General features: G+C 43.3%; 1 long non-coding RNA gene across 1 annotated transcript; it reads right to left on the reverse strand.

Annotated features, from left to right (window-relative positions):
* Positions 1 to 7109: 7109 nt before the first annotated feature.
* LOC144106937 (uncharacterized) lies at positions 7110 to 23176 on the reverse strand. The gene is made up of 7 exons (XR_013309167.1): positions 23004 to 23176; positions 22526 to 22596; positions 18891 to 18997; positions 18581 to 18761; positions 16146 to 16262; positions 15748 to 15903; positions 7110 to 7220 (listed from the first exon to the last, which is right to left on the reverse strand). It is a non-coding gene; the product is annotated as an uncharacterized LOC144106937 (long non-coding RNA).
* Positions 23177 to 24042: the final 866 nt, after the last annotated feature.

Here is a 24042-nt window from a genome sequence, read left to right on the forward strand (position 1 = left end):
AAATCCAAGGAACAGCCGATTCCGTAGAAAATGTGGCAACAGGAACCAGCGCGAAGGGTTCGACATTAACACCTGCTTCGACTTGCTGTGAGGAGCACATTGAACACCTGCGTATTGTGTTGAGCCGATTGCTTGAGGCTGGTTTAACGGTAAGGGCGGAAAAATGCCACCTTGGGTGCGCCGAAGTGAACTATCTTGGGCACGTGGTTGGACGAGGCCAACGCAGACCTGCACAACTTGAAGTGGCTGCCGTGGTGGAGTACCGTCACCCAACCACAAAATCAAAACTCAGGGCTTTTCTTGGCCTAGCAGGCTATTATCAGCATTCCTTAAAGGGCTACTCTGATTTAGCCAGGCCCTTGACCGACGCGCTGAGAAAAAGTCATCCTGCCAATCTTTCTTGGAATCAAAAGAAAGAGAAGGCATTTCAGATTCTGAAAACGGCCCTAAGCGAGCGCCCAATACTGGCTGCGCCAGATTTCTCGAAACTCTTTATCATACAATGCGATGCCAACGACCGCGGGCTAGGCGCTATTCTTTGCCAGGAAAGCGATGGCAGGCACACACGGCCTGTCCTTTACTTGAGCCGCATGCTCAGCACGCGGGAAGAGGCGTATAGCACGTCTGAAAAAGAATGCGCATGCCTCGTTCGGGCGATAGACAAACTTGCATGCTACGTATCCGGGTCCCGTTTCACAGTAGAAACGGACCATTGCTCTTTGACTTGGCTGCACAATATGTCGCCCAGAAATGGTCGTCTACTGAGGCGGAGCCTGGAACTCCAGCACCACAGCTTCGAGGTTCGCTACAAGAAAGGCAAGCTCCACACAAATGCCGACTGGTTAAGCCGAGCCTTTTAGCTAGTAAAGATTTTACAAAAGGGGATGTTCCCCAAATGAGTAGTTTTGGAGGTTTATTTCATAATGTCTTCCTAATGGAGAGCGCATATCTCCCACTTTCTTCGCAGTAATGTTGTTCATAATCAGGTAGCATACCTAGGAGTACGTTTCCTTATTTCGGCCAAGGATAAGTAAGAGCGAGTGGTGTAACGTACCTTGACTCTAGGTATCGGGGCGGGCAAAATTGAACGCCTTGTCGGCCAAATCAAGTCACCCATTCCCGTACCACGTGCCCTCTAAGCACCAACCTGATTTCATTTAGCGAATTTTTTTTCCTATCCAAGTGCGCCTCGAGCGGGAGCACACGCCTTGGACAGGTGCCCTGTCAATACTACTCGTCGGGAGACACCATGTGTTCATTCAGGCAAAACATTTGATCGCTTTAAGTTTTAGTTGAAGTTTTTTGCTAAGTGCAGTTTTGGCCCTGAGTTTTGGTCTGGTGGGATGAGTGGGTTGTGAGGGCACGTGCTTTTGGCAGGTGTGGTTTGGCGTCTGTGATCCAATTTGGCTAGCATTGCCGAGAATTGCCCAAAACGGCCATCTGACGAGGGGAAGCAATGCCGAGCTTCGACACTGAAGGTCATCAGAAGACTCCCAAAGAGCAACTGGTTCCTGGCACGCCCAGTCAGACGAGCTGCATGCGAGCAGTTTATCTTCCGGGCGCAAAATATGGCGGCGGGGGTGCCAGTTGTTGGGATTAAGGTAGCGTGACGGGGCCGGAGATGAGACGAGGACGATCGGAGGAAGAAAACTTGGAATACTTTATACAAGGACTATTTACATTATGTACAAGTACGGGCAACTGAGAGTGCTTCTCAGTAAAGAGACCTTCTTAGGAGTCGGGAGTCTCTGATACCTCTCAAGAAGGGGGCTCTCTCTAATCATCAAACCAGCAGCTCCTTAAATACTTTTTGTGTTCCCCAGATCCCTAGCTGGGGAATACAGTTCGAAGAATGATGTCCAATCATACGATGGCACTGATGGTACCACCCACGGAAGGGCGGTCCTGATGTTTCTTCGCAGCTCGGTCAAAGGAAAGGGAACAGGACCCGGTCACGTTGTCGTCCCCGCGGCTTCCAGGTGGCCGCGCAGGTGCGTCCGGAGGGCACCTGCATGACACAGGAATGCAGGCTGTCTCCCAGCAGGTGTCGAAAGAGCTTGTACTGGTGACCGGAACGCGGAAGCTCTGTCGAAGGTGCGGCACTCGGGCAATTGTTCAAATCCAGCGTGGCTGAAGGGGACCACACTGACACCGCACTTCGTTGTGGTGAGGACCGGAACAAATACGCTTATGGTCGTCGCTGGCATTCCTGTTGAACACGTGGGGACGCTATTGTCGTCGCTGCTTCCAGCGTTCCTGTTTAAACACGTGGGGACGCTATTGTCGTCGTTCCCTCTGGCAGTCCTGCAGTCAAGACTGCCCCAGAGGGCTCACCCACCCTCGCGGTGGTCTTCAGGGAATCCTCCCTATGCCCAACTTCGCCGAATTCCACAGCAGGAAGGAAGCGCGAGCACAACAAGGCCAATGCTGCCGACGCGGAACCAGTTTCTCAGGCATATGCGGAAAAGCAACGCTAGAGAATGTAGCCGCTTACAATAACACACAACGGAGTTCCTCGTTTACATTACAATTATTACAGCTCGCATGAAGCCATTCGAGCGTTTTTAAGAGTGATAAATATAAAATGTTGGTGGCATTCAGGTGGAATCTTAACCGAGAAAAAAAAGGTAAATGTGCCGGTTATGACCTACGAAACCCGTCCGGCAAAAAAATTGATTATGGCAAGCACAAGCAGCAAAACGTTCAGCTGGTCCAGTTGGTAAAGACGCATAATGTAAAACAGCGCAAAAAACGACGAACACAAGAAAAAGGAAGGAAGCAGGTAAGACAAAACGAAGAGTTGGGCTAGTTTAAGTTCCAGAACGCAGAACAGGAGATCGATCGCTACAGACCGACAAGTTACTTACCGTGGTGTGGTATTCACCCTCCTCCTTTCTTGCTTGCCAGATGGGGTGCACCCAGAATTTTCTCTCTCTGTTCTTCTTTTCTTCTAGGTCCCTCATCTTCATCAGCAATAATCTTTTCTTTAACAGCAGAAGACGCCGATGCGCCCTCATGGACACTGGCTTTGGTCACAAGAATAGAAGCTGCGCGTTCTCCCTCGCAGTTATGCTTCCTGCTTGCCGTCCGGTCGAAGTAAATGAAAGCTCTTTTTAAAATTAGTTTTCAGCAACGAGAGCTATAAGAAATGCACAGAACGAAGCTCACGTAAAAACTCTGCTCAATCCGCACCGCCATTTCAGTCGCACAGAGTCGCCAGACGAAACATTTCTGGCCAACTCTCTCCGTTGAATATACACCAAAATATCGAGGCAATACTAAACACACCTGAAAATGTGTGTAGACATAACTGTAGGATATTTATTGCCTAATTTAATAATTATAACACAAGCAAATAGCATATAAGCATTGATCGTTCATTTAGTGGTAGCCAAAACATGTTTGTCTTGTCTGGCCTCACTGCGGCGGCGTTCGCCGCTCGTACGCCTTATGTAGCCTGACCAGCGTCCCGCCGGCGCGTTTTTTTCTTTACGAGCGATAATCGCACTAGAAAAACGCCCCATGTATCCCGAGCTTTATTCGCCAGAGTGCGCTCACATATCCGCGGGACGGGGTTAGGCGCCGTCGTTGACAGAACGTGCGCCATAAAGATGTGTAGACGTAAATGACTGCTCAGAGCGGCTCCTGGTATCTGTTGTGCATGCCGGCGTCCAAATCGCAGCTTTGGTGGCTTGACGAAGGCTGTTGCAACGCCTTCAGTTTGGGACCATCTCCACGCCTCAACAATGACGGTTGCCGAAGGGGTTTCTTCTAATGTGCCCAGGAAGTCATAGAGTTTCTAAATATCACCTAGAAGGAAAACTGGTACCAACATCTATGCGAGTTCCTAAACGGCACTTCATTCACCGTGGGAATGCAGAGAACACAGGATGGCGTGCTTGTCTTGGCCGTAAAGCATGCCTACGACTGAAGAAATACAAACCTTAGGAAATTACATATTGCAAGGAAGCATTGTTTTGTAATCAGTATGTCCTGTAATAAATTATGATAACTGGACATCACAGTTAATTAGCATAAAACCAGACAGGCGTAAACGACCACAGAATTTCTCCGCGGTGAAAAAGGGCTTTCTCTTTTGCCGTCAATTATAGCCAACTGTGGGAAATAATTTCTTGCGTTTAAAAAGCAAAATTTGGAGAGAAAATATTTTTTCAATGAAAGTGTTACTGCTTTAAAACTTCACAATAGAAGCTTTCCTCTTTTTATTGGAAAAAACTGGAACGTACGTTTCATTACCAGTGCAGTATGCTAGTCCGGGACATGCCCTATGTGCCTGCAGAGGCTATGTTCGTGGCGTGAGAGACTTGCCCAATCACTCGCTTTTCTATGAGAAACTAATATGCGCGCGCAAAGTGCAGGCTCTCGGCATACACTGGCGCTGAGTTCTCATATTTTGCCAAGAAAAACATGAAGTAGGAAGCGCCAAGCCCTCCTACCCCAAGTAAGTGACGGCCGTGTTCATGCTGACAAGTGCTACATGCGGGTATTTGCCTCAATTAATTCATGTAGTGGAAGTTCTGGAATCGTGAAAGTCGAGGCCACCGGCAGTCTTCCGAATGAACCAAATGCAATCATCGGTGAGTATGGTTAACATAACTTGCGTTAGTTGAAGTATTTTGCGTTTTTTAAGTGTCTCCGAGACTCCAATGAGAAATGTGCAGTGGTCACGGAGCCTACCCCTCACTGTAAAAAAAATGCTCCGCAGTACAGAGAAACCCACAGGTAATGCGTTGCCGGAGGGTTTTCCGCAACATGAGGTACGGACTAAATGTCAGAAACAGAGACTCCGTATGACGACTGTCACATTCTTGGTAACGGAAAGTTACGCCATGCTATGCACGAGACCGAAATCGTTTTTTCACAACGAATGCTCATGTTTTGTTCTTATTGAAGTTTCCGCAATGTGTATGCATACGTCCTCCGTTCACTCGGAAGTCATTTCATCTAGAGCGGAAATTATTTGTGTTGTAATTATGTACTTTCTGTAGTACATGAACATGTGTCTTCGTATAGCTTCTGCCCGCAATGTTCACTGCAGATATAGCCGTCCAGGTGCCGAAGAAAATAGTATTATGTACAAGGCTTTCCTTTACGCATATTATGTAGTGCATACGTACAAAGAATGCAGCTTAGAATGAAAGAGTGGTAAGTGTTTGGGTGAGTACAAGTGCATACGTTTTATTTTCATGGCAAACTACACACATTGTACCTCTGCACATTGCTGTCGGATCCATCTGAAAAGCATAAAAAAAATCCTTATTTAGTGGTCACACAACACCAAATATAAATTTCACAAATACATTTCAACCATCCGCTATTGAACAATCGGCTTTCGTAGAAGCTTTCAAAAGCCATTCACCGAGAACCAACCCGTGATAATTTATTGCCCAAAATTCATTTCTCATAACAGTAAACAGTAAAAACCACAGGTCCAGAAAGAAGCAGACAAAATGCGCTTTCCCGGGCGGCACTGTGCGCATGAAAGTCTTTACAGTTGCTTATCATTTTGTGCAAATAGAAAGTAGCTCAGGATGGGGGCCAGATGCAATTCAATGCAGGTGCCTTTCTGTACATAGTACTAAATGCACAACTTAGCGAGCAAGGAACATTGCTAACATCTGAAAAAGGTGGGAGACGCTTGCCGAATTTATCGTCCATCCAATTTGTTATAGGCAAGACAAGACGAAGCGAACGTCCCGCACTCAGTTTATATCCAGTTCCCGGGCATGCCCGTTGCGGCAGATTATGACGCTTTTTATTATGACACAAACTTGGAATACGGCCCCAGGAAGCACACTTCCCCAAAACCGCATGTTTTCACTCATAGCTTCCATTATCTCAGCATGTGCAAGAAAATGTACTAATATCTGATGTCAGTGAAAATGCAGTCACACGTACCGGAAGCAGCTCACTAAGGCATTCCAATATCTCTGCAGTGTTCCTCACAAGGAACGGATGCTCAAGTTTCAAAAAAGGGCTCTTGGCAGAAATTTAACCAAAGGCTGTTGCCATGTGAACCTTTTCAAAATGATGACCCAGAAAGATGAAGTGTCCTCATGTGTCTGATGCAAAAAAAGGATGAAGGCATGAGTCTTTCTGCTTTTTGAACAGCTGTGATAAGTTTTTTACTGGTACTGCTTGGTGCAGCTTCAGTCTCCTTCTTGACATTTTGTGAAATAATTATATATCTGCGAAAGATCTCGCTAGCAAACATTTTGGCACTAATGGAGAAACAAAAAAACCCATGTCCTAGGCCTTTTTTTTTGTGACACTAAAGGAAGGCTTGCCTTTTAGAGTCATTGATTATGAAGAGGTCCATGTGGCAACAAACTTTGAGAGAATTCCTTCAAGGGCTCTTTGTTCTCATGAGGTGCCCTGTAGATATATCACAACACCTCAGTGAACTGTTACCAGCCCTGTGAGTTCACTGTAACTTGACATCAAGGGTATGTACTTTTCCTCGCCACATGCAGCAATGATGTATATGTCAAGAGAAAGCATAAAAGATTTCTAAGTGCAATTCCAGATTGCTTGCGGAGGAAAGCACAAGAGTGGCCATGCTCAGCTGTTACCTTTGCTTCTTGCTCGAGTTCTGCAGTGAGTACTACGTAATGACAGTTGTCTGCATCAACTCATATTTAACACCCGTCCTGTGCGACTTCCATCTTGCACTACATGACAGGCAACTTTATAACACGCTTCATGTAAAGTGTCATCAGGGTCGGTGTGTTCTGTCAGTTTCCTGGTCCTGTGGTTTGTGCTGTGTTTTCTACTCTTAAATTATTTATTGCCTTCATTCTCCACTCCATGAAGCCTGAATGTGCTACACTGGGCTGCTCCACGCGTCGTGGAGCAGCCCAGTGGCCATTTTTTTTTCATACGTCGGAGGCACTCAGCTCGAAAGCCATGCTTACTATATTCAGCAGACTAGGATACATGTGAGACACATCATTAATAACTAATTCTCACAGTGGTATCTGGTGCAAGAATATCTAAATACTACTCAATTTTTGCTTAAGTTTTCAGATACACTCTTAGATTAAAAACATAATTTGGCTACATTAGCAGAAGCACAGCACCAAGGTACTCACCAGTTACCTGAAGCACTGTACGCAAGTTCTCGTACCATCATGAATACAGCACACTTTCCACGTCTTCATAATGCCATGTCACTCCAGCACTTCGGTAGAAAAATTTTCCTTTAAAAAAAGTAGTTTTGTTTATGTTAGACTGGTCATATTTAATTTTACTATATACTATGTACTTCTCATTGCACTGCCCCAGACTAAAAAATACCAATGATCACGCTTTGAATTATGTCATATGTGATCACCAAATTATGTGATCACCATTATGTGATCACCAATATGTTCTTAGAAATTCTAATTGAAATAAATCTGACAAAATATTATTTCAGAAAATGTGGCACAAGGAAGAAGGACGCTAGCTAGATAACCTGGACGAATGTTTTCGGTTGCATGCAGCCACCGGCACCATTGCACACAAAATGTACAATAAAGTGGGTTTTACCTTTCCGAATAGAATTTAATGCTGCAAACATTTAAGTAAAAAAATTTCAACCTTCCATTCCGCATAAAGGAAAGAAAATTCCTCTCGTTTTTTTCACAAGCCTCTGCAAGTACACAATTCAGTGAATCTACTCTACAAGTACTTGAATCTATCAGCACGAGACAGGGACGAGAAAAGAAACAAAACAGGCACTGACTCGCAACTGAAGTTTATTGAAGTGAACAGAGAGTATACAGAAAAGCCACACGCCACAAACTACACAATTACACATAAGCTACATCACAACATAAGTAAAAGATTGCCATTAACATTCCTCTCATCTAGAAAGTCCAACCCGCTGCATGTTAACGCTATGGGCAGCACACTCACACATTCGTCACCGAGTCATAAGATGTGTCTAGCCTCGATAATTTTCTGGTTAATCTGCTGTGAACGTAGTGCCAAAATGCGTGTTGCCGAAAGGAATGGCTAGCAGCCTTCACATCCCTTGTAATATGCAGATAAGTTACGGTAGCGCAGATAAGATAAGCGGTAGCGCACACGGCACATCTGTTGATTGTCGCCTGTCTACGCAGATTCTTCATCGGCCGCTGTCTTCCTGGCTGTAGCCTACGTGACGCCCATCTCCCGGCTATCGTGCTGCATCGCGCCGTGTGTCACCTGCACGTGGTGATTGCTCGACTGTGCTGCTATCTCCAGCTGAGGAAACCAACGATTTTCACCGCTGGGTGCCACTACCATCACCAGTCTTCGCTATAAAGCCGTCGACCCCTGAGGACAGCAACCTTTTGGCAGCAGCGGTAGCGCACACGGCACATCTGTTGATTGTCGCCTGTCTACGCAGATTCTTCATCGGCCGCTGTCTTCCTGGCTGTAGCCTACGTGACGCCCATCTCCCGGCTATCGTGCTGCATCGCGCCGTGTGTCACCTGCACGTGGTGATTGCTCGACTGTGCTGCTATCTCCAGCTGAGGAAACCAACGATTTTCACCGCTGGGTGCCACTACCATCACCAGTCTTCGCTATAAAGCCGTCGACCCCTGAGGACAGCAACCTTTTGGCAGCAGCGGTAGCGCACACGGCACATCTGTTGATTGTCGCCTGTCTACGCAGGTTAGTCCACGCCCTGTAAAAATTTGCTCTCGTTCTTAGTGTGTTGTCTATTCTTCCGCTGCTGCCACGTAAAATTGAATTTTTTTTGTTTCTCTGTGCTGCATTTTCTGCTTCTATGCCTGCGCACAATGTATGTCCTGCGTGTAACGAGCCTATTAGCCCGGATGAACTGTCTCTGTCGTGTGGTGAATGTAGCCACTTTTTTCATGTTGGAGCATGTGCCGGAATATCGGAAAAACAGTATAAAAAGAAATCTGAATCCGCCAAACAAAAGTGGACCTGCTCTATCTGCAAAGATGATGGAAAAAATGCCGAAAGCACAGAAGGGAGACCGACAGCTGAAGAACTTACTGATATCAGGTCTATTCTAGCTGTTATAAGCCAAAAGTTGGACGAGTTGTTGCCGCTCAAAGAAACTGTGCCAAGCATCGAACGGTCGGTGCAGCTCATGTCGGACAAGTACGACGAAATGTTGACGCGACTAGCTGCACAGGAAAAAGAATCGAAAGAAATACGGAAAAGGCTAGAACACCTTGAACAGAACACTCGCGCTTGTGACGATGCAACTAGAAGACTTGAGGCAGATTTGAACGACTTAGAGTGGAGAAACCGGAAGCTAAATTTAGAAATTCACGGTGTTGGTGTTTCTGAGAATGAAAATTTGCTTCTAAAAGTAAACTCTGTTGCCAGTTTGATTGAGGTTCCTGCACTTGCTGAAACAGACGTCGCCGCTATTCACCGCCTCCCATGCAAACCTGGAAAAATACCAGGTATAATCGTTCGGTATATCAGGCAATCTATCAGAGATCAATGGCTGAATAACCGATCTAAACTAAAAGAAGAGAAATCTAACCTGTTCATCCAAGAAAACATGACCAGTCAAAGCCGGCAACTGCTTCGAGAGGCTAAGGATTGGGCCAAACAAAACGAGTGCAAGTACGTGTGGCACAGGAACGGAAAAATCTTGCTGCGCAAAGCCGACGGTGACTCTGTGGTAGTAGTGCGTCACAGGTCAGACCTTCCAACCTAAGCCTGCTGACTATAGACCGTGTCAAGATTAATTTTTGTTAAAAATGGCTAGTCACAGTCATATTCTTCCGCATGAGTTAAACACCTTTGTCTCAAGTCACCATGCTGTTTCACTGAAATGCCTTCACCTAAACGTTCGCTCGCTGTACAGCAAAGAAACCGACATATATGACTTCATCACTGGTTTTAATTTTTTGTTTGATGCAGTCATGCTTAGTGAAACTTGGTGCAGGGATGACCGCGAGCTGCCCAATTTTCCGTCCTACCGGTCGTACAGTGTGAATCGAACAAATCGTCGGGGCGGTGGTGTAATGCTGTTGTTAAGAGAGCATGTGAACTGCGAGTTGCTTTCCGACTTTTGTATCTGCTGTGATGATTTTGAAATTATAACAGCTTGCGTGAATGACTATACGTTTTCTGTTTGCTACAGACCACCACATGGAAACCTTTCTAGCTTCTTTTCTTTTTATGAGCAACTGCTGTCATTTACTTCAGAAACTGGTAATTACTTGGTGTCTGCCGGGGATTTCAATATTGACATGTTGACCATCTCTGCACCGCAAAAGGCCATGCTAACCATTTTAACCTCAAACGGATATGGAAATGTCATCCGTGCGCCAACTAGGATCACAACCGAAAGCGAAACACTGCTTGATATGTTTATTACAAATGCCAATTCTACAAACGCTGCTAGTGGTGTATATCATACGACCTAAGTGACCACCTTCCAATATTTTTTCTGTTAAGAAAACATAATCTTATATCAAACAAAAAGCATCAGTACGTTTCCCTCCAGACCATTACACAGACTGGTTTAGATAGTTTCAGAGCTGAGTTACAGTGTTGCGACATGAAGGAAATTCTGGAAACAGATAACGTAGACATCGCGTACAGCAAGCTTATTGATGAGATCTCTCGAATATATAAGCGCCATTTCCCAGAACAGAAGTTTAGAGTGGGTAAAAAGATAAGAAAGCCATGGATAACTCCCGAATTGTTAAAACAAATAAATTGTAAAAATGCACTCTACCACAAGTTTATTAAGACCAAGGATCCATGCGTATTAAAGGAATATAAATCATTTAGAAGCAAACTGAACAGAAAACTAAAAGTGCATAGGAAATTCTATTTTCATGCCGAATTTGACAGCTGCTCGAATAAACCTGATATTTTATGGCAGAAGTTAAATACCCTCTTGAATCGTCGCAGGTCATCTCCGCGTGTAGAAAAGCTACTTCTTGGTGGCAAAGAAATATCGGGAATTGCTCTAGCAAATACGTTTAACGATTATTTTGTGGGCTACTCCAATAGTTGTGCATCGACTGATATTTCGACATTACTGCCTGATAGAAATCAATTTTCACTTTTTTTTCGCCCTTTTACGGAACTTGAGGTACAGTCAGTTTTCCTTTCACTCAAAAATAGCTCAAGTTGCGACGTAGAAGGCATGCAGGTCCGGCCAATCAAATATGTGCTCGATATTCTTTCTCCATATCTCACTTGTATCTTTAATATGTCTTTGGCGAGCGCTATCTTTCCGAGGAGGATGCAGATTGCAAGAGTTTCGGTCCTGTTTAAGAAAGGTGACGTAAATGATATCAAAAATTACAGGCCTATTTCCATTTTACCGGTGCTATCCAAGGGATTAGAGAAGCTAATACATATGCAAATGTCTAATTTTTTTGATAAGCATAATCTTATTTCCTCTGCCCAGTTTGGATTTAGAAAACGCCGATCGACGGAATTAGCACTACTTGAGCAAAAAGAATTTATTCTGTCGCAGTTTGACAACAAGAATCTTGTGCTCGGCCTTTACATAGATTTCACTAAAGCATTTGATTGCATCCATCATTCCATATTACTTGAAAAGCTTGAGACTTACGGCGTTCGAGGACACAGTCAAAATCTCATAAAATCATACCTAGATCATCGCCATCAATATGTACAAATAGAGAACTGCCGTTCAGATTTGAAACAAATCAACAGAGGTGTTCCTCAAGGCAGTATTCTTGGCCCGTTCTTTTTTATAGTCTATATAAATGACTTAGTTCATATCTACAGAGATGCAAAATATATTTTATACGCTGATGACGCTAGTATATTTTTTTTATCACCTGAACCTAGTAGCCTTCAGAATAAAGCCAACTCTGCTCTAAGATCCCTTCATAAATGGTCCGCAGCAAACAGTCTACAAATTAATACAAAAAAGACAAAAGCCGTAATTTTCAGACCGAAATCGAAGCAAATAAACAGCAGTCTAATCACCCTTCTTTACGAGAACGAAAAAATCGAAATAGATAGTAGTGTTAAAATACTTGGAGTTATCTTCACACAAAATATGCTTTGGGATGCGCACATTGAATCTGTGTCAGGGAAGCTATCTCGTATTGTTGGTATGACGGCGCGACACAGAGCTATATTACCTTTCAATATAAAGCTTCTTATTTACAATACTCTCTTTTTTTCTTCTTTGTATTATTGTGTATTGGTATGGGGTACCTCGACACGTACAAATCTTGAAAGAATACATATACTTCAAAAAAAAATTGTTCGAGCACTTTTTAATGTACCGTATCATTCCCATACTTCACAGCTATTTTCGAAAGCAAACATCATACGCGCGTTTAGTCTTTATAACTATAAGTTAAGTCTGGCTTTCAAACGGGAGGTGAAAGAAAATCTCAAGTTTTTTCATGAATTATCAGATCTCGATAAAAACACACATTCCTACACCACCCGTTACACAGAACCGTGGAAAGTGGTCACTGCGCGGGTAAATTTTTCCAGGCAAAAAGTGTCATACACACTGCCAACCCTTTTAAATTCATTTCACAAATCAGGTATAGATTTGCATACGATTTCTGTACGAACCCTACGCCAACATTTCATTAACAATCCTTGCTTACAATAACAACTAAAAGTGTTATCTTGCCTTTTGTTATGTTTACCTGTTGTGACTATCAAGTGTGCGTGCATTAATTTTGAATATTGTGCTTTCTGCGTGTTCTTTGTTTTATTTTTTTGTTGTTGTTGTCCTATCGCTGCCTGCTTTGTAGGGAGGCTGCGGGCTTCAGTCAAGTCGCTTGTTGTCAAGCGGCTTTTATCCGCAGTCTCCCCCATCACTGATGGAAATAAACAAGTTATTATTATTATTATTATAATAATATCCCAATACCTCTCATGCTCCTGTAGTCTTACATTGAAACACATTCCAGTTTCACCAACATAAACCCAACCACATGATAATGGTATGCAATGCATGCAATGGTTGCAAGGCACATATATGTTGCCACGTTTCACTCGACACATGTGCTTTTCCCTAACGAAATTCACAAAATTATTAACAATTTTACAGATTGTAGACAACTTATTAGGGGCCGAACACCATTTTTACATCATACCTTCTGGCCACAGTTTTCAAATTTTGCAACAATCTATGTATGTACAGCAACACAGTCAGTCTTTTGGCATCTCACTGGCTGGCCCCAGCCTGATCATGCCAGTCCCTGCGAACGGGTTTCAGCTTTTAACATGCTAAAGGGAACAATGGCACAGCATCAAGTAACGAGGAAAGCAGGACAGCACACCCACGCACAAGTGCCAACCCTGGAGCAGATACAAAATTCAAGAGCGCGTGCTTGACATTCAGCGTTGACAGTCAAGGAAGCGAGGAAACACGGATTTGAACGCTAAAGATTGAACAAGCCCGATCCTTGGCTGCCAACGCTGAATGTCAAGTACACGCTCTTAGATTCTGCATCCGCTCCAAGGATGGCACTTGTGCGTGGGTGTGCTCTCCTGTTGTCCTCGTTACTTGATGCTGCACCATTCTTATCTTTAGCATGTCAGACCAACTTGCCCAATCTTATATGCTCAGCTTTAACAATTTATCGCACGCTTCTGCAATAGCATGGTTGGGAAATCATGCTTTCATTAGCCTTAAAATCTTCTCTTGGAAACCAGTTGTCACGCTGTAAAAGCATGGCTTCACCAATACCGAGCCTAGACTTGACGACGCAATGCTATCTTTCACTAGCTTAGAATCGTTCGACCAACAGTCAAGTAGCTGCTTAACACTCCTGGGTGAATATCGCTAGCACTCATGGCGTGTGCAGAACATTAAGGTAAGGTTCAGAAACCGCAGCTCTTTTTGTTGGGACATTTTCTCCAAGGTAAACTTAAGACAAAGGCCTTGCTCCTTAAACAAGTTAACAATATGTAGAGGTCCCACACTATCACAACTTTTGTAAAAGACCAGAAAATCATAGACGTAGCGAAAGATTTCCCCCAGCCCATGCAATTTCTTGGCAATCATTCCTTCCACCCTGCTTAAGAGAATATTGCTTAGCACAGGGGCAACCTTCGAATCGATACATTTAGCAGACGTTTGAACATATGCCGCACTGCCATACTCCACAAACATGCTCTTCACTTCAAATAAAAGGAGGCAAGTGCCAAAAAAGACTTATGTTACACACCCGTTCCTAAACACAAGCTCATTGTTGTGCTCCGATATACACATTCATAAGCTTTTCACAAGATCTTCATACGGGATAGAATAAAAGAGTTCTACATCGACACTAAACACAAGACAATCCGCTGGATTGTCATTCTTTAGATACTCAACCACACTGCGAATTGAGTACAAGAAATGGATCTTCAAGATGCGAAGTAGACAGATGCTTTTGCAAATAACCAGAGATAATTTTGCATGGATCCTTTTCAGAAATTTATCTGAAGAGCATGTTATTGAATAGCATTTATTTGAAGAGCATGTTTGTAGAGTAGCGCAGTGCGGTATGTGTTCTAGTCTCGAATATGTAGTGGTTCAAAGGTTGACCTTGTGCTAAGCAATATTTTCTTGAGTAGGGTGGATAGAATAATTGTCCAGAATGTGCATGGGCTGGGGGAAAAATCTTTTGCTATGTCAATGATTTTCTGGTCTTTTATAAAGGTTGTGATAGTTCGGGACCTGTACATCTTCTCAAGTTGTTTAAGGAGCAAGGCCTTTATCTCAGGTTTACCTTGGAGAAAATGTCCCAAGAAAAAGAGCTGTGGTTTCTGGACCTTACCTTGATGTTCAGCACACTTCATGTGTGCTGGCTAGTGTTAAGCTGCTACCTGGCTACATGTCGACCATTCTAAGCTAGTGAAAGATAGCATTGCACTTTCTAGCGCGGGCTCAGAATTGATGAAATTATGCTTTCACAGCATGACGACTAGTTTCCAAGAGCAGATTTTAAGGTTAACGAACGCAGGATTTCCAAACCTTGTTACTGCAAGAGCATATGATAAATTGTTATAGAAGCTGAGACAGTTTTGCGGTGACCGGCACAATCAGGCTGGGGCCAGCCAGCGAGATGCCAAAAGACCAGTTGTGTTACCGTATGTACATAAATTGTCGCACAATTTGAAAAATGTGGCCAGAAGGTATGATGTAAAAGTGGCTTTCTCGGCCCCTAATACGTTGTCTAAAGCATGTAAAATTTTAAGAATAATTCTGTGAATGTGGCTCGAGAAAAGTACACGTGTAGAGTGAAATGTATATGTACCTTGTAAAATGAATGTGGTATCAAATATTATTATCTTGTAGTCTGGTTTACGTAGGTGCAACTGGAAGGTGTATAAATGTAAGACTACAGGAACACAAGAGGGTAGGGGCTTGGCTAGGTGGTTGGGGTAACTCTGCTGTACACTGCATGGGATGTGAAATCTGCTACCCTTTCCTTTTGGCAACACGCATTTTCGCAGTAAATTCAGATAGATTAAATGGGAGATTATCGAGGCTAGACACATGACTCCGTGAAGAATGTGTGTTTTGTCTATCGTGTTAACACACTGTGAGTTGGACTACCTCGATCAGGGAAATGTTTAGGGCGATTTTTGACTCATGTTGTCCTGTATGCTTATCTGTGACTACATGGTTTATGGTATTGCTTGGCTTTTTATATATTCCCTGTTCACGCCAATAAACTTTAGTCGCGAGTCAGCACCTGTCTTGTCTCCTTTCTCATCCCTGTCTTTCGCGCTGGTGGATTCACCGCAATGGCTCACCTCTGCAGAAATCCAAGGCATGACATTTTCCTCTTCACACTCGTGGTTCAGCGCATAATACAGCAAAGGCTTTTCAATTCCAAGGAAAGTTCATGGCTCCATTGAACACTGCCTCCTGCTTACAAGACACAGAGCAGCAATCATTGTAGATTCTACCTGTGACACAAAGAGCAAAGTTTTAGTTTGAGTGGACTAAACTAGGAAAGCAGCACAATATATCTATAGCCAAATAACTGAACTGAAAGAAATAGAGGGTAGTGTAATACTGAACACACTGATATATTGCAAGTGAGATATATGCATAATATATTGCAATATCCAACACTGCTACCATTGCCTTAGCCAACTACTTCATAAATAACAATAAATGCAGTATCACAAAAATACTGATAACGTACTATTAGTGTTAATAGTAGCAGTGCAGGTTCCATGAACAAAAAAGGGCCCAGTGCTGACTGTCGTTCCCACAGCAGCCTTGTGACCAATGGCCGGTGTAAAGGAAAGAGGAGGAATGACTGAAAAGAGAGAGCCAGGGGGAAGGAAAATAGGTATAGAAGGGCTTAGGATATCATAGGCAAATAAGGTTGTTTAGACAGTGAGCACAAAATAAACATTACCACACAAGTAAAGACATACAAGACCAAACATATATATCATTGTGCAGAGTGGCAAACTTGATGCCATTTAGCCCAAAATATGTTTTCAATAAAGTGATTATAATTATTAATAGAGCAACTGACCGAGTGAAACCATAACAGGGATGAACAAGGAAGTTAATATTCTGGCAGAAATTAAAAGAAGAAAATGGATCTGGCCAGGGCATACAATGCAGAGAATGGATCACCAATGGTATCTTAGGGCAACAGAATGAATTTGATGGATTTTAATGGCACAAGGGCATCTGTGGCCAAAGAGTGCCTTAGCACAAGTTAATTTCGTCTACTCAAGGTGAAATCAGAGACCCATTTCCCAAGCATTTCATTCCAGATAAGCTGAGCACCACGCCAGGAAACACCTTGTGCATTGTATCGTAACCAAATGAATTTCACCCTAAGGAAAATATAGCAGGAGATAGCTGATTATAAGCTCACTAGATAAGATTAGGTGATTTCTGATAGTGTGGCATGTAGCTGGTACAAGACACAGATAATTAAACTGGAAAAGGCCATTGTCCTGAGGTGAATGTAAACTATGCAATGAGGATAATGAAATTCGCTACACTAGAGCTGTTAAGAATCAGCTCAAGTTCCATGCTTCAAGATGATGCAAGTTTGCTCAGTGAAAAAAAAAATCATAAGTTCACCCAAGAATTGGTATCTTGGCGGTATCAGGCTGCAGGTGCAGATGAATTAATCCGGCCTCAGAGAAGAGCTACATAGAGCACAAAACATTTTAGGCCAGTCCTACACTGACAGCTGTTAATAACAATTTTAAAACTGTTTTTCATTGCACAAACAATAATACCGAGTTTGTGGTGGTCATGTGATTATGTTACTGAGGCTCTCCTAAAAATTCTAGCCAGAGCTAAAATACAAGCTGTCTCAACTAAGTTTTTATATCAACAGTGAGAACATAAACACATGCAGTTTATTCAAGTAGAAGTTTTATTCTTCATGACGTGCCCTACAAATTTTAAATTATGCTGAAAAGTAATAGAGTGGAGTGCTTGTGCCAAAAATACTAAACCTCAACAACAAAGAGAACACAAGATAAAGGCAACAACATATTGCCCAAAATTTAAATGTTTGATAGAACAAATATGAAAAGAAAACCTCTCCACAACTGGAACAAAACAGCATGACACCGAGCACACATTTGAAAATTGTTTCATCCAAATCCCCAGTCTGGTGCTCGAGCACTCTTCAGCCAGCATGTCATGAAATGTACCATAGTTCTGGTAGCTGTAAAGAGTATACAGCTGATCCGGTATTTTGATATGTGAACAGTAACCCTCAATGACCACCAGGCTGAATACTTTTAAGAGGCTGTTCTAGTAACAAGACTGCAGTGAAACACTTAGCAAGTTATGCTGGCGTAATAAGGCAAACCGTTAATCTGAGAGTTCGCTACCACGCAACTCAGTAGTAACTCCTAAAGTGTTGCAATCGAATGAAAAAAAGGACTGCCTATTATATAAACAAAAGTCAAGAGGCTGCAATGCAAGGCCACGACAGAAGTGCTGCAATACAGCAATAGCGATACAATGTACACTTTAAGCAACACAATGAAACATACCTTTTATCCTTAATTATCAGAATTTAAATATTTGTTTTCCTTGCTCTCTTGCAAAATTAAGTTTAGATCGTGAAAGCGCTCAAAAAGACAAGGATACAGAAAGAGATTTCCACACAGTGCGCTTACTTCCAGTCTCTTTTTGAGCACATCCACTGTCTAAACATGGTAACCCAAATAGTCTAAACGCTGTCGTTATTGCAAAATTAAGCCTTTCACAAAGTGGGAGCCCCTTTCCCCATACAAGGTGCACCATAACTAATCCAACACTTTTTTCATGATATGTTTTCTCTGAGAATAAACACTGTTTGAAGATTTTGCAATAGTACTTGTCTTTTCGATTCTACGAAAGTATCATGCAAGTGTTCAATGAAATGACGATCTGCCTATCTTGATCATTGCTCAAAATCAGGGTATAATGCACCATAAATGGCAGGCTCTGCTTGATTTTTATGTTTTCCTAACAAAGCATGTACGTGCAACCCTTCTGCTGGCTTGTATGCAGCAGGTTTGTCTAGCTAGGCGAACTGTGGTTTTGCTATAAAGATGAAATGTTACTTTGGAAGTAAATGGTTTTCTAAAATGCATTTAACATACATACCGGGGCTTTAACAGCACCTGGTGTAAGCAACATCAGTGGGGGGACCGCAGGAGTGGCCTAGTGGTCCGAGCATCTGCCTCGCAAGCAGGAGGTGCGGAGTTCGATCCCCAGTGCCACCGGGTAACCAGCGGTGATACAATGGGTCGTTTCAATGGCCAGTTTAAAACTTGAAATAACCATGCTGCAGTATATACAAAAAATGATTTGTGTGCTCTCTCTTACATGACATAGTTAATCATATCATAGTGTTGGTAGTACAGAAAATGCATGTGTGGAACATATACATGCACTGTTTTTGTTCACATCTTACCTGCTATGTGCTGTTATGGCATGTTATGTGCTGGGAAAGCAACAGTTAGTGAGCAATGTTGTGTTGCAGCCTTTCTTCTGGTGAAATTTGAATCATGTGAGGTGTAGCTGAAAGAAATTGTTTCATACATAAGTATATTTCATGTAAGACAACAAAAAGTGCACAGCCCCATCATGAGTTGTGGTTTAAACTAACAGCGAGCTTTTTACTACTCTATTTAACATATGATGCAAGTCAGTGATGCTGGAGGCACAAAACTAAATACTGTGAGGTAACAAGAGCTAATATGGACAATCATGCCTTTAAGAGATATTGTCAATATATATTTTCCTGAATGAACTAAAGTCATCCTTAAAAGCATTCAGAGGAAGATAATTTTGCTAAATGCCTTTTGCCAGAATAGGCCTTTTATGAACCAGTTGCAAATGAAAAGAATAACTTTAAGACCATGCTATGCATGCTCTAACGCCAAAGTAGTTGCATACAAGCAGTATACTATGCCCCTAGTTTTATGGTGGGCCTGTACTGCACAATTTTCATGCAAGGTAGTGGAAAGTATGTGCTATGAAACAGACCTCTGCTTGCTGAAACTGGCAAATAAGTACTGGGTTTTTAAGGCAGGAAAGAAGTTACATAGTTCCTTCTGCAGGTTTTGAACTTCAGGTTAGTTATTTGAAAAATATCAATCCCTGAACTGCAATGATTGAAGTTTTTAGCAAATAACATTTCCATTGTAACAGTGGAAACACTCTTTTATTTGAGGAACGACGTTTCAAAAGCCTGCGTTTCATGGTGGCTGTCAAGTAGCCCTGATAAAGAGAAACCAGTCACGACACACAACCAAGCCCCCGTAGCACATTTTCAACTATACCCTCATGATATAGCTTTAAAGTAAGTGTTAAGCAATACAAATACAAATCCCTTGATTTCCTTCATGATTTATCACTGGTGTATACATACAAAGATAACCGTACAAGATGTGGAGTGCATGGTACAGAGAGAGTAGGCAGATGGTTTCTTGACACTCAAAAAGTGAACAAGGGAAGGAAAAATCTCAGGGTGCTTGCCGTTTCGACAAGACAACTTGTTTTCGTCTGGGGTCAACAGATACAGAGGAAACTTAGAATCAAGTACAGGGTTGTCCACTCTTAGTGCGAACACGCGAGCACATGGCTGTGCTCTTTGGGCCACTGTGTCTGACATTGCCACACATCGAAGTGTAACATGACACGAAGCACCACATCCAGGTGCATCTCCTCTTGCGCCATTTTGCAGCGATGAGTGGCTGCGCCGCACACAGTGGACCTCTAAAGAGTGCGGCCATGCGCTCACATGTTTGCACTAAATGTGGCCAGCTCTGTACATTCCGGAATTGGCATATTTGAAAAGGCCTTGCACATGGTCAGAGGTTTTCCAAACCATAATTTCCCCCTCCTTTCCTGCTTTCTTTAATTTATCGTTATACTTTAACCTTACGCCCTGCACCTCCTGACATCACTTCTCGGAACCTTGGCTGCCATACTCCTCCCCCTCCCCCTTCTTTTTGCCTTTTCTCTGAACCTGCCCTCATTTTCTTTTTCCTTCAAATTATTTTGCCCCCCCCTTCCCCCCCCCTGGTATTTTATTCTGCCATGCTGCTTAATTCCTTTATCCTAGTTTTTCAGGAAAAGGCAGCCAGCCATACCAAGCCACCTGTTGCGGCTGGACATAAAGCCATTCAAGCCCACTATCCACACTCCATACCCCGAGATTCGTTTCTACTGAATTGGGTTTTTTTGTTTTCAGTTTTGCAGGTCAACCGGTTAATCTTCTTTAGCAGCTATCATGCCTGGTCAAGGTTCACGCTCCCCATCGTAACGCCCTTCCCATATTGCACCCTCGTCCCACACAACAGGCCTTTCGCCTCGAAGTGAAAACCTTATTTAAACCCCACCAATGATGAACACTTTGCCAGACAAAGACAAGTCCTCTTGTCGAAACGTCGGCAAGCACCCTGAGGCTTTTCCCTTCCTAATTCAGTTTGTGAGATACCAGGGACAGGTGTTCAAGCAGCCATACCACACTAATACCCCTGTCACACGGGCACCGCAAAGGCCTTTGAGAATCATATCCAAAGGCGTAAGGAGCGCAGCTACCCGGTACAAATGCTGCGCCTTTGTCGCTAAGGGCCTTGGATGCGAAGGCGCTCAACCGAGACCTTCGGAGCCCAAAGGCATTCGAGAAGCTGTGATTGCAGTACCATCCAAAGTCAAAAAGTAAAAGCAATAAAAAAAATAGATAAGCTAATAATGTTTGAAAACATTTTTTTTCAAATACGAAAGGTGTGTCTGGCTTTGGGTTTGTACGGGTGGTGAAAGTGAAAGTGTTGCGGCAACACCGAGCGCCCATGGTGGCCAAGGCAATACACGTACAAAACCTGCTGCTGCTGATGAGAGTAGCTGTTGCAGTACATTTAAGGAAGCAATCAGAATAAAAAAATTGTCAAAGCTCAACGAATGAACTGAATACACCACTTTAATTTTAGAACATTCACTTCAGCCACCTCGAGTATAGCAGCGGGTGCTAAGCCTGAACGACTTTCACCTTAGGGCTGCACCGTGTAGCTGCATCGCTGCTCCTTTAAGCTTTCGCTCCTTTGGTGAAAAATGGTGCCTTTGCTGGAAAGGCCTTCGAGGAATGCCATGTGACAGGGGTGTAAAGCACATTTTTTACTGACACGAAAGACTCAGTGCCTTTAGTTCTGACAACATTCTGAATCATGCTTTGGTGGCTTAGCATATCAAAATACTGGACATGACAAAATCAGCTAATTAGTGAGGGCTATTATTTGCTATAGGTAAAATTATAACATTCTCCATAAATAATGAAAAGAAACCACCAGCACTGACATCAATGTACAATTTGGCTTTAACATACTGACATGACAATATAGTTACACGTAAATTCCCTTTTCGCACTTCAAAACTGCATGCATTATTTCTAGAAAGTGCGAGAACAGAAGCTCATACACAGTGCCAAAGAAAAGAGTGCATAATAGTACCACTTATGAGGTGTTTATCGGCAACTGCAATGAGCAAGGCTATGTTAATGGCAATCCAGAGTTATTATGTGTCTTACGAGCGCATGCACTTGAGAGGTGATAGCAGCTGTCGACGCAGCTGTCCATCGCAGTTTTGAGTCTGTCGAGATAACACATGGGGTAAGGTATTTCCTGTTTTGCTGCCGAAGGCAAAACCGTCAGCGAGTGGAGTTGCCTTGCTATTCACTGTCAATATCTACTGCTCAAAGTAAAGGAAACTAAGGCATAAAACATACAGCATTTTATATTATGCTTTGGCCAAATGCAGTGAGAATGAAACAGACTAGAGACTTGTCTTATGACGTTTGCACTCTTTACTTTGCACCAGAGGAAAATAAATTTATGTACAGTTGACCTACTGCTTGCCACAGTCCTAGAAGAAATGAATCCAGGTCTCTGAAATTCTACGGAGAGAATACTGATGCTGCATGTGCATTTCTCTGAACTGTTCTGAAATATGCAGAAGTTACCAATTTTTTTACTACCTGATTACATACTGTAATCTTTGCAAGGAATATGACGTTAACGGACTGGGAAAAAATGTCAGGAATGGTACCTTTGGTACTGGGCACTTGGACAAACAAATGACCCACTGGGCGTCCCCAGGAGCTCTGCTACCAGGCACCCCTAGCAACAGTAGTCAATTTTCCAGATCCAAAGGAGCCATGCGAATGATTGCCGAAAAGTCAAGTTTAAGGACAGCAGATGCATGAACACAAAACAGTTTTCCAACTTTGTTTCAGTGTGATAAATGGTTTCAAATCTGTAGACTATATCTGGTAGTACACAAATTATCAGAACCCCATCTGCCGCTCAGAATCATCTCAAAACACATTCGACACGCAGTACCAACATGGACAGTCCGTGCTTAATTGAATCCAAAAGTTTACGCTCATCGACCAATATTACTCTAAATAGAGACAGAAAGCGCATGCACGTTGTACTGATGTTATCGTGAGCATAACATGCGACGAGACGCAGGGTTACAATACAAACAAAAAACCGCTTTCAAAATTTGAGAACAAAAGGCTCACCTTCTCACAAGTTCGCCAAACCGGAGACGTTGCCGAGTGGCTGCCGCCAAAGTCACTCGCAATGCACAGAAACAATAAAAATGCAGTGCCGCTGACTTTCCTTGAGCAATTCCAGTCGATTGAACTTCCAACTGTTCGCACCGACTACCTCTGCAAGCATGTCTAAAAGTTAGCGGCGCAGCCACGCCATTTGCAATTTACGGCGCAACACGGGAAATTCATAGCGCCATTCGCGTATTCGCGTTCAAGCTCACGTCGTTGATGTCGCAAAGGCGCACAACGGCAAAAACATATAAGATGTATTTAATTTTACGGTAGCTTTTTTAGCTGACAACCTGAATCGTTGATATATTGTTTTTTTCTTTTCGTTGCAGGAACGTTATTACCACCAGCGTCAGCGCAGCTTGGCCATGGCTAGCCTTGGCGAAGTCGAAGCGCTAGCCGAGCCCGCAGTCGGAAACATGTGCGCAGTTAGCGCAGTGTGGAGTTGAATGAACAGGCGCTATGGAATGGGTTTTTGTTCTTCCGTGTTCGCTGCGTGCGTCCTGCGCGTTGTGTGTCTTTGGTATGTGTGTGTGTGTATGTGTGTGGCAGGAATGCTGCATTGGAGTGTACATAAAACAGCTCGCTGTCCCGTGCGGCATCGGTGCGTAGTAAAACGATCATGCAGAATGTGCGTTACAATGCCAGTGGCCCTGCACGAAAGAGGAGACTTGAAGCCGACGGAAAAGCTGCTCTCCCTCGTGGGACTGCAAGAATCTGGCGAGTAACAGTCGACACGCGTTTCGGTGGATGATTCCGTTTACCACGCCAAAAAATTCAGCACTGGCCAACAGCAATAATAAACTGCTGCTGCATCATCACCTGTGTGATGTTTGTGATAAGCTTGTTGGATGTGAACGTGGCCATGAATGGTATTCGCCGAGCAGTGGCCCTCAGGGCGTGGCACCAGTGGATACCTGAAGACGATTACTGTTTGCCCGCGCCCTGGCGCCTCGCATTCAACCGAATGCTTTGGCGTTAATTATTTATATCTAAA

Source organism: Amblyomma americanum, chromosome 10 (assembly GCF_052857255.1).
Source record: "Amblyomma americanum isolate KBUSLIRL-KWMA chromosome 10, ASM5285725v1, whole genome shotgun sequence".
NCBI lineage: Eukaryota > Metazoa > Arthropoda > Arachnida > Ixodida > Ixodidae > Amblyomma > Amblyomma americanum.